General features: G+C 44.4%; 1 protein-coding gene across 18 annotated transcripts in view; it reads left to right on the top strand.

Moving 5' to 3' along the window:
* The window catches only part of DENND2B (DENN domain containing 2B), a 290322-nt gene that overhangs the window by 21866 nt on the left and 254044 nt on the right, over positions 1-14412 (top strand). For 4 of the 18 annotated variants that reach the window (XM_043547895.1, XM_043547886.1, XM_043547884.1 and 1 more), the window contains exon 2: positions 7023-7198. The exons of the other annotated variants lie outside the window; for them this stretch is intronic. The gene's annotated coding sequence lies outside the window, so the exon portion shown is untranslated. The remainder of the gene's footprint in view (positions 1-7022; positions 7199-14412) is intronic. 18 annotated transcript variants of the gene reach the window in all.

Here is a 14412-nt window from a genome sequence, read left to right as displayed (position 1 = left end):
AATGAGATATAAAGCAGGGACTGGCCATTCACAATGATTAAGGCCCTAGATGTGCTTTTATTCTGAATATTTGTAATTCTTTTAGATTTAACAGTAATTAATGAAGTCCCAGGCACCCTGATAATTATTAGTCTTACTGGAATGAAATAATGACTGCCCAGAAGCATTCAAATGTCATCTGTGGATAACAGACTCAGCCTGCCAGCAGCATTAAACAATCATAAACGTTCACCAATTAACTTAGCTAGTGAATCAAACAGAGAAGCTCCTTTCCACCCTCACTAGCTCCTCCCAAATCCTGTCAAACTAAAGCCTTTTTAAGCATGCCCAGAAAGTTATCAGATTTAGGGTATTTTGGACCGACAGTCCGTGAAGCTCAGTGTGCTATCCCAATTCTGCTTTGGTTAATTACACTTTTACCTCTTCAAATGTCCTGTTTCTTCAAGAGGTACAGTAGTATCCTTCATTCTAAGCCCTCTCCGGTTCTCTTTGCTGTGTACTGTTAAATGGCTGCTGTACTTCACCCCAGAGAAGGCTGTATTTCAGCAGTGGTTGAAGTGTTCTCTATATGTGCAACCCTGACTTCATAAGGGTATTGTACGGCTTAGTTAATAATTTGTAAAATGCTTTGAGATCCTTACTTGAAATGTATAATATGACTGCCAAGTATTCTTAACTGAATTATGAAATAATAAATGTATCCTTTGTGTTTTGAATTCTTACTGCACGTCAGTATAAGTAATAATAATACCCAGCTCTGATATAGCACATTTCATCAGTAGGCCTCAAAGGGCTTGACAAGGGAGGGCAGTATCATTAGAGTGGAACATTTTCAACTAAATGAAGTAGTGTTGACATACGTTGTTTTGCAGAGATGTATTGGTTTTGACACAGGTTTGTCAGGAAGGGGTTTTGAGGTGCAGGGCTCTATGGCCAGTTCTAATGTGAAAGTAAGAGGGAGGGACCTGAATCAAAAAGCTCACATTTTGATCTGAAATTGGCGACTTAGACACTATTCAATTTCACACAAATGTTTGAGAGGTTTACGTTTCATTTCAATGTGAAACAAACACACACACACACAAATTCTGAAACCTCAAAAGATGCGACAAATCAGACTTGTCATCGTCTAGTCAGGTCTAATCATTATCTCCATTTTACAGATGAAGAAACTGAGGCACAGAGAGGAGAAATAACTTGCCCAAGGTCACCCAGTGGTCCAGTAGCAGAGCTGGACTCCCAGGTTTCCTGAGTCCTAATTCAGTCTATTCTATTCAGTCCTAACTCCATCTATTGGGCCACTCTGCCTCGCAGTTTAGTACAACATTAACACAGTTTCCCAAGTAGCTGATTTCACCACTTCTACATTGACCCTATCAGTTTCTTCACAAATCAGAGGTGCCAACTTTCTGACATGTTGGGGTTCTCCCCTCCGGCTCCGCTCCAGTCCCTGCCCCCGCCCTGCCTCTTCCTGCCCTGTTGCACCCCACCCTCACTCCTCCCACCACCTCCGCAGCATCTCCTGCATGCCATTGAACAGCTGATCGCGGTGGGTGGGAGGCGCTGGGAGGGGAGGGGGAGGTGCTGATCAGTGTGGCCACCGGTAGGCAGGGGAACTGGGGGGAGGGGGAGGAGCTGGTCGGAGGGGATGCTGAGTACCCACCATTTTTTTTCCCCCCTGTGGGTGCTCCAGCGCCTATGCCAGAATTTAACGTTTCATTAAAAACAAATGTTTCTAAGTGTGGCCCTGTCCAAGGCTGATTTTCTTGAGTCTGCAGACAAACAATAGCTGTGAATTTTGCCCATTCAAAGAAAAGGTGTGGTAAGGCTGTAGTCTAATGTTAAGAGTTTCAGTGGCAATATTGTTAGCTGTTTCATTGCTGATCATTGTGCACAATCACCCAACTATTCTGGTATTTTGGGAGGAGTTTGGGATTGTGGCTATATACTATGGAAATATAGTACCACTAAACTTTTTTTTTTAACCAAATTGATCGCTATTTCTTTTTGGCAATCCACAGGAAAACGAAATCACTGTATTTGTTATGACATTAGAGAAGGGGTGTCAAGAAAATACTTTAATATGCCTACAGCTGTATGGATTTTCTTTTGCAGTTTCTGAAAATAGTGGGCTAGCCAAGTAAATTTGTGCTGCCCTATTCTGTTATCTTTCCTTAGATGATTCTAGAAGATGACGTTTCCTCTGCAAGTCTCTGCTGTTTATGAAGTGAAAACATATTATTCCCTTCAATTCAAACAGGGCCTCCCTCTAACAAACAGAGATTCAGTGCCCCATTTATTGACTTGACATTTTGTTTTATCATTCCAGTTTACAGAGTAGTCTCTGGAGATTTGCAAAGTATGCATGAGTAAGAGAGAGAAATGTGCTCCTATTTTTTGTTGGGAACATAAAACATAACATAATAATAGGGGATTTCTGCTTGGAAGCAAACACGGCTGTCCATCTAGATCCATTTTCCTTGTTTCAATTAGCCAGGTCAGCTGTGGCGTCCCACAATACTTTTCTCCCCAAGTACACATTGCCACATCGCGCCCATATTCTTCGTAGATATATGAATGTGGCGTAACTAAGTTGTATTTGATGCAAGATGCATCTTGTGAGATATCATTGGAAAGGTTATGATTTACCAAATATGATTATACTATCCTATGTATCATTGCAGTATCTGAAGTTAGGAATATAAGATCTGTATCAATTGCAAAAGTGTTTGCATCTGCGAATGCCCACCAGACAGTAGGCAATCAGCATGAATGGGTCATGAGGAAGGACAATAAGACTTTGAAGATACTACTCTCCCACCTTCCTGAGAAGCTTCCTGGGTTGCTGCTTTGACACTACAGGGTGAGGTGATCGTGTCACCTGGTACTAGACCCCCATGTTGGGCTTTCAGTATTTTTCCATTAAGAGGGGGTGTGGGGTTCAGACTGCAAAAGAAAAGATGCCCACCATATGTAAATTCTGTTTAAGGCTGGAGAGTGAGTTAATCATGGTCACCAGTTCTTCAAGGAATCACTGGCCAGGATGACTGCTGGAAACACCTAAGACTGATCTGGAGAGAAGGTCTGGGACCCAGGCTGAGAAAGGTCAGCCTGTGAAGGGTATACCTGGAGATTTAAGCTGCAAGCAGTGCAGTTTACCTTCAAGAAACTCCACAACCTGCATAAAACAACATTTAGGGTGAGAAATTACTATTTGTAGCCAATTTCCTTTATGTATTAAGCCTAGTTTGTGTGTCTTGTTTTATTTGCTCAGTAATCTGCTTTGATCTGTTTGCTATCCCTTATAATCACTTAAAATCTGAATTTTGTAGTAAATAAACTTGTCTTTTTCTTTAAACCAGTTTGTACAATTCATATCTGGGCAGGGCAAAAAGCTGGGCTTATCTCCCTCCACATTGAGAGAGGGGGTAATTTTTATGAGCTTGCGCCGTACAGATGTCTCTATACAGAGCAAGACAATATTATTTTAGGTTTACACCCCAAAGGAGGTGTGTACGTGAGTGCTGGGTAAATCCCTGAGCTGAATCCTCCCACACAGAGCTGATTTCAGTTTCTGTCTGCAGCTGGGTATGGCCTTACCTGTGTTTGTGTACGCTAGAGAAGGCTTGAGGGCCTGGCACAGCAAGGACAGGGTGAGGAAGCCCAGGCTGGTGGAACAGGTGGGCTTAGTGGGATCCCAGTATATCAGGTGGCATCCTGGGCGGGGGTGATCCAACCCATCACACATGTCGTATTCCTTCAGTGGTTTATATCTATACCAACCTTTAGTAGCTTACTCCATAGTGTTATGTTCTTGTTTGCTTACAACTCCATTTACAAAGCAGTCTCTCTAGATTTCTTTACCAACTGGCCTATAGCTGCTGCTTATTTTATTACTCTTAATTATTTGTATTGCAAGGATGCCTACAGTAGTGGTTTCAACCTGTGGTCTGCGGACCCTTACGGATCCGCAGACTATGTCTAAGGGGTTCATGAAAGGTTGTCATTACTATAGAAGAGTGGCTTTCAACCTGTGGTCCATGGACCCCTGGAGGTCCACAGACTATGGCTAAGATTTCTAAAGGGGTCCGACCTCCATTTGAATGTTTTCAGGGGTGCCCAAATTAAAAAAGGTTGAAAACTACTTGTCTAGAGGCCCCATTGTGCTAGGCACTGTATGTACACAGAAGAATTGTCCTTGCCCCAAAGAGCTTACAGACTAAGTATGAGATGAGAAGAACTAGAGGGATTCAACAAGCAGACTGGGGAAGCCCAAGGTAACACTCGGTATGTGTACGCTGCAATCTGGTGTGTGATAGTGCAGGTGGCATGGCTAAAATAGCAGTGCAGATGCGGCAGTGAGGGCTTCAGTGTGGGCAGGCCAAGTATTTTGGAAACCTGGGGTATCTACTCGTGTATCTGAAGCCTGCACTGCTGCATCTACACGGCTATTTTTAGCCATGCTAGTGCAGGTAGAGCTAGCATGGGTACGTCTACCCTAGCTGAAGTCATGCCTTGGATTGCAGTGTAGACATACCCACTGAGACAGTTGGAGTCATGTACTAAGCAGTGGTCACAGCACAACAGCTGCCTAGTTATTCTCCAGTGCTTAGTAAGCGTCACAGCATGTGTGGTCTTTAAGGAAGATAGCGTAGTGTTGGCTCTGCAGACGCACATGGGAGACAGGTTACGTTCGTATCCCCACACTATAAATATGACACTAATTCCAATACCTGTTAGTGTGGAACTTCTTGGTTCCCTTCAGTTTTGCATAGTTCAGTACTGTCCCCTCTTAATTTCCTCATATCTAAAAAATACTAATGACTAGAGAGGGTTAGACTCTATAGCATTGTATTCACAGCACTCTCTGATCAGAAGTCCGTGTTCCATGTCAGCAACAACTGTGTCTTTTAAAGTAGGTGGTTTCAACTGTCATGTGAACTGTGGAGAGCCCAGGTGTTCCTAGCCCTGCGTGGCTGGGAAAGGGGAGGGGGGCATACAGAAAAGGGTGCAAGGAGCCTTTCATCCTTACACTTGTATCCAAGGGCCACGCACAACCACAGTCCTTGTGCTTACCTGAATTCAAGGACTGGTCCCGGCTAATACTGCTGCCCAGAAGGGAAAAGAGTGGGTGGCTAATGGACCATCAGGGACACATGCTAGGTCTGCTCCAAGAGGGTGGTTCGGCCGCCATGCTCCCTATGTTCCTGGAGGCATTGTGTTTACCTCAGAGCCTGTCTACACCAGAACCCTCAAACGATTGTTCTTCGGTCAGTTGTATTGTACTGACTGAAGGACCAACAATTGAGGATGTCCACACCAGCTACCCTCAGCTTGTTTAGGGTTTGCGTATGTGTCCATAGTAGGGCTGCCCTAAACCAGTTACGATGGGGAATGTCATCTCTGGGGAATGCAGAAGAAGGTGGGAGAGCATGGGGGAGTGCAGGGGGTACAGTGTAAGGAGCGAAAAAGGGGGCATGGCAGGAAGCAGAGAGGGGGAATGGCTCTGAGCTGTGAAACTGAGGAGGTTCATGCGCTGAGGGAGCTGTCAAGGACACCACCTGATTGTGCCAGTGTATTGCATCCAGGCTGTCCCACAGTCAATTCTGAGACCGGCTTTTTCCCCCTACAGATTTCAGGGGTAAGTCTGCAATGGTTTTTTCCAACTCCCCTTTCCCCACACTCAACTGAAGTATTTTTGTGTGTGGATGCAAGTCTAGTGAGGGGAACAATTAGTGTAACTTGGTAGCACAGGTAAAGCCACAGGCATGTTTTCACTGAGGGGGAGCACCTCTTTTGTGGTCCTCGCAGCATAACTGAGCCCTGGCAGAGTTGACCTTGGAGAGGCTATGCTTCTGGCACAGACTGGAAACCTTGTCCAGGCAGCATCATGGGAACCCCTGGAAAGTTAATACTTCGTACAGAATAGGCACCAAGATCAAAAAGCTGAAATCTTGACTCGCATCCAACAAATCGGGCAAAAGCTTCTGAGGAAATAACCAGGAATTAATGCTCTAGAAATCTGGGAAATCACCTGGAATAGGGGCAAGCTGTTGATGGATTAGTGAACATAATCAAATACTGTAGAATGGCTGAGAGAAGAGAAGAGTGGCTTGACTGAGTTAAGTACAGCTACTGCTCCCATACTGTCAAGGTTGGGCCACGTTTCTCAGCCTTTCTTCACACACAGGGCTTCTGGTCCCTTTCTGTTTTCACTGATCTTTGCCGAATAGTCTCTGCACTTATACCTCATTTGGTTCTGCTTCCAAGTCATGTTTTAAGTATGAGTCCCTGGGGCCTGCTGATTTTCCCATTGAAGTAGATGGCAAAATGCCCATTGGTTTCAATGGGAGCAGTACTGGGCCCTTAATGTCTGTTTCTATTTTCTTGTCCTGCTACATGCATTTGTGAATAGAAACTGCCCTGACTGACCTCCTTCTTGCTCTCTGAAATCTTAGCCCTATTCTCACATTTTCTCTTAGCATATTTCCTTTTCTTTCCGTAGGCCTCACGCTCTGCTGAAAAATATTTTGTCCTCCCTACCACTCTTTTTGGTGACCTTTCTTTCTCTCTTCTTGACTTCTGTATGTTTTCCCCATGCATCTACTCTGTTCGCTCCTGTGCCTTAAGATTTTAAAAAATCTTTTATCCAGGAAATATGTAGAGCATATTGTTTCATTATAAAAGGTGACAAATAACTTGATTTTCTGTGAGTGTGGAAGTTGGAATGCACTGGCAGTGTATAAACTGTGTTGCTCTCAGAGGTATCTCTGCCATTGGGATGCCTCGGGCACTGCCACACCAAAGGAACTGAGACCACAGATGAGTATGAAATATATATGCCTTCAACCCATTCTGTGTGTGCCATTCACAGCTGATAGATGAAAGCACTACTCCCTGTTAACTATCTTCCAGATGAAGGATCTGTGTGGACAGCTAATCCACTGTCCCCAGACTGGGCAGGAACTGCATTCATTCAGATAAACATTTCTCCTCAACATTTTTTTGTTTGTTTGTTCCAGTTTCAGCCTAAGTGGACGCAAGAAGTATTTGGGAGTCTTCTGGGAAAGCCTAATCTTGTGATAGTTCCAGCCGAATTAAACTTCTGGGTTGTGCTGTGAATGAAACCCAAACTCCCCATCTATGTGAGGTCATCCCGTCATTGCTGGATATTCATGGAATTACTTTTTATTGACAGGTAGACTAAAAACATTTGAATGTGATCTCCATATGTGTGGCTGTCTGGAGATCTGCGTATCCTTAAGGGGGATTGAGTTTGGCACTCAGTCCCTCTTGAGCAAGTTTAATTCTGACACTGAGCAAAGAAGACAAAGTTCAGACCCTCCTATTGAGTCACAATCCTCAGCCTGAATGGTGAGAACATATACAAGCTGTATTTACCTTCCAGGAGGAAAAGCTGAACAACCATTGGGGAGCCCATTGGGAATGGTGTAAGGTGCTATTCCTTTTCCTTTGGGACTAATTTCTGCCCCCATCTCTTCCATTGACTTCAATCAGAGTACAACTGGGTCTTTTGTAAGTGTGTATATTTAAAGGCTGGGGGAAAGGTTGTAAATTGACAGCTTCGGAGAGTGAAGTCCTGTGTTTGGCCTCCGAACAAGTGTAACACGAGCAGCACCACTTCAAGCTGCTTCCTTCTCTTAGGCGAGTAAAACCAAATTACCCCAATTTACCAAGCAATGGTGAAGCAGGTTGGTGCCCAGGAGACTGTCTACTGTCGCTTTAGATTTGGGGAGCAGTCTGTGAACACAGGGTTTGAGCCAAGGCTTATTGAAGTCAGTGGGGTCGGGGAAGTCTTTCCACTGACTTCAGTGAATAGCCTTTGGGTTAGCAAACAGGGCTGCAGCCTGCCTGGTGCATCACTGAGCTCTGATGGACTCATTTTAAAGGCAGGTTTCAGAGTAACAGCTGTGTTAGTCTGTATTCGCAAAAAGAAAAGGAGTACTTGTGGCACCTTAGAGACTAACCAATTTATTTGAGCATGAGCTTTCGTGAGCTACAGCTCACTTCATCGGATGCATCCAATGAAGTGAGCTGTAGCTCACGAAAGCTCATGCTCAAATAAATTGGTTAGTCTCTAAGGTGCCACAAGTACTCCTTTTCTTTTTATTTTAAAGGCAGTTTCCTTTATTGACCAAGCAAGCGGAACTATATTAGCTCATTAGGTAGACGTTGGAATTGTTGCAGGACTGGAATTGTTAATGAGAGTTAATGCTTTTAGCACATGGACAAACTGTGGGGAGTGGTAGGGGGAGAGGAGGGGTGGCAGAAATATGTGCTGTACTAGATTTTGTGCATGTGCACCACTGCCATCTACTGGAAATGTAGAGAGATCAGCTCATATGTATTTTATCCTTCTGGCAGAAGGGCATTTTCTTATGCCTTAGGGCTTAATCATGAGAACTGCTTGAGGAAATATCTCCCAGTTTGCACAATAAAGTCTACCACAGTGCCTAGCATGGTATAGCTATTTTCAAGGCAATCTGCATATACATTCTGAAACACTTTGGAAAAGTTAAAGCAGGTTAGTTTTTCGGGGGGAGACTGTACTGTGGGAACTCCCTGATGAAATGATCTCAAATTTACACCTCAAATTGTTCCAGGCACTTAGCTGACATACCAAATGTGAGACCAATATGTACATGTGAATTTTAGATCACTTTGAAGAAGGGAGTTGAAACTGACCATGCTCTTTTTCTATTCTGGTTACTTAAGAGATTTCTGGTTTGCATCAGCCGTGCACGCCACTTTACAGAACGAGAACCAAAATAAGTCTGAAATATTCCATTGTGTAGCTGGGTCTTGATGACATTCATTAGATGAAATCAGGGGAGTTCCACTGAGGTCAGTTTCGTGTGGAGGGGATCCTGCCTCTATTTTTTCCTCCTATCTGTGGGCAAGGACCAAGGAAAGTTACAGGCACCAACAAATTTTAAAATTAGGTCATTGGGGCAGCAGGGGGGAGAAGGGAAGACAGGGCTGTATCTCAAAAAATGTGACTAAATGACCCCAAATATACCCCACTAACCGTGCCCTGTGCCCTCAACTGGCATAGCAATGTTTAGGCTAATCTGAGTATGCATGTGAATTTTAGAACACTTTGAATGGAACTTTCCATTTAGAGGTGATTTTTCAGTCTTAATGGTGCTGCTGCAAAGGCTGCCTCATGATACTTCACTCAGTGGTATTGGTAGACACTATTTGGAAAGTTAACTTAAAATATGTAAAGGTTTATATTTATATTGCTTAACACAGATAATTGTTATCCCTCAACCCCTTCGTAAGTAGGATATAATACATTCTTGTGATACAGTATCTCTGTTCAATGGAGCGCTTCTAGTTTGAAACCGCTTGCATTTCCTGTTCACTGCCTTCGCTGCAGCTTTGTGTAAATTCAAGATGTTTCAGGCCCTCAAACTGAGCCAGAGCAGCATCCCCTGTTAGAATTTAAGCCCCAGGAAAATCAGTGATCCAGTTTTCAAAAGCTTCTCAGATGCCAGCATAGGTGCTCCTCCTTCACTGCCTCCACACCCTAGCTAGGAGCCGTCGAAAACATCTAAAGGAGTTCATCTTGCCATGCGGAAATATGGACGCTCTCCCATCCCCAAAGCTAATTTGTACTGCACTCCTCCTGGGGGATACTCGCGGCTCCTCACTTTTAGCTGGGGTCAAGCTGGGGAAGATAATCAGCTGATGGCAGCAAAGCCCATTACGTAGTGCAGTGGTTTTCAACCTTTATTCATTTGCGGATCCCTAAAAAATTTCAAATGGAGGTGTAGATCCCTTTGGAAACCTTAGACACAGTCTGCAGAACTGCAGGGGTCCACGGACAACAGGTTGAAAACCACTGATGTAGTGGGTTTGTTAAGCATTCAGAGCCGGGTGCCGATGCTCTTATAACGCATAGTATTGTACTCCACAAGCAGTCCCACTGAAGTGTGGAAAAAGGGCATCAGAACTTGCAAGTGGGATTCTTTCTTGGAGGCCAAATTTATGGACTAAATTGTGACAATGCAACAAACCCAAAGCAACGGGCAGCGCATTGTTGCACTGCCTGAGGAGCAGACCTGGAGGCAGATTTTGACTCTCACACAACTGAAATGTCACTGTCTGCTTTTGTTTCCACCTTGCTCAAGGGAAAAGCCTCCCGCACAAGCCCTATACCTGGTGCAGTGCACTTCCCCCAGTGCAGCTGTCCTGGACAACATGTTGTGGAGTGAAGCCATAGTTCCATCCACTCCCTGCCCCTGCATGCTGGAGAAGTAGTAGCAGCTCTGCAAGAGGCCATGTCTGCCTCTCCGCTTCTCCCTGTGATGCTGGTAACTGGCACAGGGAAATAAGGACGTGCTGTGTGCTCCCTTGCTCCCCGGCATGACTGTGCAAACCAGGCCGCAGGTGCGCCCGATTCTAACACTTTGCATGTACAGAGTGCCATTGATGAGAGGTTGCCCACTGGAGTCATGGAGGCTACTTCTGTATATAACTGCTTACTAGTGTAACCTGTTCACAGTTGGGCCCACAGCACCTTGAATCCAAAGATTTGCAGACATGGTGTTTCCCTGTGTATCGCTGCTGTGTTTGGGTAAAAGGAAGACTTCCGTTAGCCCTTTCGCTGTTGTTTGCTGCTCTGTGACCCTTTGTGGAATGATTCCCAATAGCCCTTATAGGGCAGCTCCATGACCCTTGTGGCTTGGTATAAGTGCACTTTCCAGCTAATTCAAAGAGAACTGTGTAAAGCAGAAAGCATGACCCTGTGTTGGTATTTTAGGGAGTTGACAGTGCTGCCGGCCTACCATTCACATGCTGGTTGTATTGATCCTTTGTCAAAAGTCTCATGCATACCACTGGGGATGGGGGGATTTGTATAAAGAATTTCTGTGAATACAAGGCACACAAAGCGGGGTGGGGGTGGGGATGGGGGGAGGGAGAACCATTTTGTCCCAAAGTTGTTTTTCTTTAGGACTAGTTAGAACTTGGTCTGTGCACTAAAGAAGCACATAAATAAATCAGTTAACGATTTGCTTTAGAATATTGAACTTAGTTTCTAGAAAAAGTCCAGGTGTGGAATCCATGTGCAAGGCAGAGCTGAGAGCGAGAGAGAGAGGCATGACCTAGTGACAGCCTTGGAGCCAGCCACCCCTGAGTTCAAGTGCCGGCTCCACCGCTGACTTCTACTGTGGTCTCGGAGAAATGGCTCTGGGCCTGATTTTTCAGAGGTGTTGAGCGCCACAGCATTCAGGCACCTCTAAAAATAACATTCCTCTGCCCCAGTCTCCCCTCACAGGGGTTTGTGAGACTGTGCTTGTAAATTGCTTTAGCGAGACATTCTATGTAATGCTAGTTGCTAACACAGCAAAATAGACTCTGGTTGATACGTGATCATTTCCAAAGATTGCTATAATTATGTAGTATTACCTGTATTGCGGTAGTGCCTAGGAGCCCTAGTCATGGGCCACTTAGAAAAAAATAAATGAAACCACAGAGCAGAGTAAGTGGGATCTTTCAAATCCCCCTGATGTCTGTGCCTCATGAGCTTCTGGAAAGAAAGAGCTTGCTCGTCCAATTACTTTCCCCCAGTCTCACAGCTGTAAACTCTTTGAACAAACTGGATGCGATTTTGATTTTCTTGAACCTAAAGGACGATGGGTCTGATCCAAAGCTCCCTGGAGTCAACGAAAAGACTCCCTTGTTGACTTCAATGGGCAAGGCTCGAGTCAGGCTGGCGCCATGCAAAGCTCCCACATACAGTACAGTCAGTGCACATGTGTGCAAAATGCATGTCAGGCTAGTGCAATTATGTGAAAGTTCAAAAGAAGCTATGCATTCAATAAGGAATATTCATGGATTTGTGCTCCTATACCCCAACGTTCTCCACATCTGCCATCTCCAGTGCTGGGCCTCGTCAGAGAAGAGGCTGTCAGTCGTGACAGATTCTCTGAGGGTTTTGTGATGTGCACAAATGTCTACAGGGGGTTACAGTGTTGCCAACTCTCGATGATTTTTGTCTTGAGTCTCGTGATAATTATTGTTTTCCTCAAAGCCCCAACTCCTGGAATCACATGGAGATGTGATAATTTCAGCGTTCATTCTTAAAGAAAAAGTAAGTTTCTAGCCTCCATGGTTGTGGAGAAAAAGCTTCAAAATGTGACCCCAGCGCACCCTAAAGGCTCGAGAAGCAGAAGACAAATAAAAAGAACACCCAACTCTATTATTTTTACACAATCTCATGATTTTTTGTGAGTCTGATTTTTCAACATTTGGGGTCAGCAATACTAGGATTAGGACGCGGACACTGCATTGATTTTTGCACGTGTCCTAATCCGATGATGAACCCAACTGCAACTATTTGAATAAAGGGATTTCAGCCTAAGAGCGCACAGCCGTTCAACCAGTTTGATGGGACCAGCTGAGAGGAAGTTACAGAATAGGCACCTCTTTGTTAGCATGCACTTCTGCAATGAAATGGGATGCTTTTTTTGTTTTTGGAATGAAGATGATGTGGTTTTGTATGCATTACATAACGATTTACATCCTACGAAAACAAAAATCACAGGAGCAGTTGTGGAAGGAGACGGGAGCTACTGAATGGGAACAAGATATCTTGGAATATCCCATCCACCAAGGAAGGTGGCTGCCTGACCTGGTGAGGACCATGTCAACTTTTTGCTCTAAGGGGATGCTGTGCATAAGCCTAGAAAAGTTTCTGTGATGTGAGACTTCACATGTTGTATTGGCTCAGTGATTAGTATCCGAGCTTCTGTTAGACTGGATTTATATTTGAGCTGCAGCTATAACACTCTGGGGTGTGGTTTCATCTGATTTCTCAAATTAAGCTGGGTTGGGCCTGGTTAATACTGTGTATGTAGTAAACCAATGCCCTGGCATGGTGTCAGGGGCACTGTGCTGCTGGAATTACCTGTCCGCTTTCATATAAGAGGATAAAACTGAGATTTGAACCACTTGTGGTCATACAAGATCTCATGGCAGGCACTTTTCACAAGACTACGTGTATGTTAGCCCTTGTATTCCAGTATCTAAACTCCAATCTGGTGAATTCCTTTCCATTGTTTATAGGGTCTTCTTCCTTCAGTGCCATAACTACTCTGCGTTCTTAAGGAGCTGTGATGTTGTGTTCCACGTGTGATCACACCAGCTACAACACTCAGCACTAGTGATTCTAACTCTTCCCATTCTATTCTTCTCTCCTGAATTGAAGAATCCATTCTATTTCACTTCTGCCTGGTGTCTAATCTCTGATAGGTACCTGGCTAGGGAGATGTGCTTTCTCACCCTCAAGTCAGCGTAAGGAGAATGAGGAATAGCAGCAGAAGCTATTCATCAGGCCACATTTTTTTTCCTTCAAGGACCAGCAGTGACATTATTTCTTGCCTTTAGCATATTAGTTTCGTCCAGTAGTTGTTTTATAAAACATCAGGAACAAAAAGGAGGCTGGCCACATCACCTGCACCTTTCAGCACCACCAGTGGCTCTCAGTCCATCTCAGGATCCAATTCAAAATTCTATTCCTTAGGGAAAATGCACGGTGGAACTCCAGTAAAGACAATGAGGTGACACAGTTAATAATGTGGCACCACGTTTTTAAAACTCACCAAATACTGCTCCAGGCTACGGAATTCTAATCTCAGTTACGCTCGTGTAAATCTAGAGTCACTTCATTGAAGTCAGAGGCATGACATTAGACTTATGCTAGTGTAATCGAGAGCAGAATTTGGCCCCTTGTCTCCCTCAACCCCACCTACAAGATCGGTCTGTTTGTCTGGCATGGGCCTTTCTCGCTGTCCTTCCATATAATCTGGTTATTACTGTTGCAAGGGTCTCCTCTCCTGCATGTGTTTCCATCCGGAGCAACCTTGTAAATTTCTACCAGACATTAATTCTCACAGAAAAGGATATTTTATTTCCTGTCATTTCTCTCCCTTTCCTTTCCTTTTATTTGACTCCATAAAGTATCTTGAGATACAGTTTTCATGAAAGACATTCTACAGAACAAAATTGTATGGTGCTGGACTGGTGCTGAAAGGAATCTATTGGTTGCCAAATCCTCATGGGTCGGAGACTGAAACTCCAAGTCTAAAACATTCTCAGCTTTGGGAAAGTTCAGGTCCAGAGGCAAACTGTGGCTGGTCCCATCTCTGCAACTAAATACTGGATCCAGACTCCCCTGGCCTATGGCAAAGTCCTGATCTGGATCATCCATTGTACTGCAGATGGGCTTGAAATGTAAACAGTGTGGGCCAAATTCTTTAGTCAGTTACACCATTGGCTTCAGAGCAATTGCAGGCATGTAATGAAGTGAAGAATGTGGCCATGCGATTGCATTACCGAGCTGGGGAAAAGCTTTGTTCTCAGGGAGAAGGGTTTTTTTTACTT

This window comes from Chelonia mydas, chromosome 6 (assembly GCF_015237465.2).
Source record: "Chelonia mydas isolate rCheMyd1 chromosome 6, rCheMyd1.pri.v2, whole genome shotgun sequence".
NCBI classification, from domain to species: domain Eukaryota; kingdom Metazoa; phylum Chordata; order Testudines; family Cheloniidae; genus Chelonia; species Chelonia mydas.
This window is presented reverse-complemented; position numbering and strand designations above follow the sequence as displayed.